Raw genomic sequence first — 1,853 nt, 5'->3', positions numbered from 1 at the left:
GTCTAGTTCCAGCTAGTTCCAGGACAGGAACCAAAAGCTATGGAGAAACCCTGTCTCAAAAAAATTCCAAAAAAAAAAGAAGGATGCAAACAAGTTAAAAGTAAACAATGGGCCAGGGAGGGTCAGAGAGGCCAGAGAGGGTTCAGTGGTCTATAACTTTAGCTCCTGGGAATTTGATGTCTTCTTCTGCCCCCTGTGGGCACCAGGACACATGGAAGACATACTAACACAGAGGCATACACACATACACATAACTTTTTTAAAACTTTAAAAATCTTTTTTAAAGTAAAAAATGGAGCATGCCTTTAATCCCAGCACTCAAGAGTCACAGACAGGCAGAGCTCTATAAGTTCAAGGCCAGTCTGGTCTACAGAGAGGACTCCCAGGCCAGCCAGGAATACATGGTGAGACACTGTCTCAAAGAAAAGTAAAAAGATGGAAGAGTAAAATGATTAATTTTGGTTGCCACTTTGACTGGATCCAGAATCAACTAAAAGAGAAGTCACATATAGAAGAGATTTTCTTGATTATTTATTGATTAATTTTTATTTTATGCAATGTTTTACCTGCATGTATACCTGTGTACCATTTGCATGACCAGTGCCTGCAGAGAGCAAAAGGTATTGGATTCCCAGAACTGGAGTTACAGACAGTTATGAGCCATCATGTGGATGCTGGGAACCGAACCTGGGTCCTTTGGAAGAGCAACCAGTGCTCCTAACCACTAAGCCATCTCTCTAGCCCTTGATCAAGTTACTTGAAATGGAAAGCCCGGCCCTCATTGTGTGTAGCACCTTTTGGTGGCAGCCAAAGAAACGGAAGGCTGAGGGGAAAGCTTTGCTTTTTGACTAATTGCCCTCAAGTATCAATAGTGAGTTTGTCCACCCTGTTACTGCTGTTACTATTGCCATGTTTCTTTGTTGGTGTCAAAACCCAGCTTCTTCAGGCTTCTAAAATAGACTGCAAACCAGTGGCTCCCCACAAATCCTCCATGCTTTCAGCACCAGGTTATGACAGACTTGTGGACAGAGCAGCCACCAGGCTCTCAGACTTTCCTGTAGAAAGACAGCCATTATTGGACTGCCCAGACCATATCACATAAACCAATCTAATGAATATCCTTTTAATATTCTACTGGTCTTGCACCTCTACAGAACTCTGACTAATATAAAAATCCTATATCATGCTAACCTTAATAAAGGGAAATCTGGAATGGTTATGTTAATATCAAAATAAATGTATGAGCAAATATTATGAGGATTAAAGAAAGTCATTTTATAATGATCAATTGACCATTCATCCAAAAGATAAAGCAATCCTAAACATTTATGCACCTAGTAACGGAGTTCTAAATTATATGAAGTGAAAACCATTACAACTGAAGGAGAATAGACAAATCCACAGCAACATTAGAGACATTTAATATTCATCTTTCAACAATTAGTGTAACTGCATTGATTTAGGAAGGATATAAAAGAATTAAACAGCACCATCAACATTAGGATAACATTGCCCTATACAGAAACCTCCTCCAGGCCTGAAGAGAAGGCTCAGGAGTTAAGAACACTTACTGTTACAGATTCAACGCAATGCCCATCAAAATCCCAGCAAAATTCTTCAAAAACCTGGAAAGAATGGTACTCAACTTCATTTGGAAAAGCAAAACAAACAACAAACAAACAAAAAACAGGATAGCGAAAACAATCCTGGGCAATAAAAGAATTTCTGGAGGCATCACAATCCCTGACTTCAGGGCTGGAGAGATGGCTCAGTGGTTAAGAGCATTGCCTGCTCTTCCAAAGGTCCTGAGTTCAGTTCCCGGCAACCACATGGTGGCTCACAACCATCTGTAA

Source organism: Microtus ochrogaster, chromosome X, assembly GCF_000317375.1.
Source record: "Microtus ochrogaster isolate Prairie Vole_2 chromosome X, MicOch1.0, whole genome shotgun sequence".
Classification (NCBI taxonomy): Eukaryota; Metazoa; Chordata; class Mammalia; order Rodentia; family Cricetidae; genus Microtus; species Microtus ochrogaster.
Note: the sequence above shows the minus strand (reverse complement) of the source record.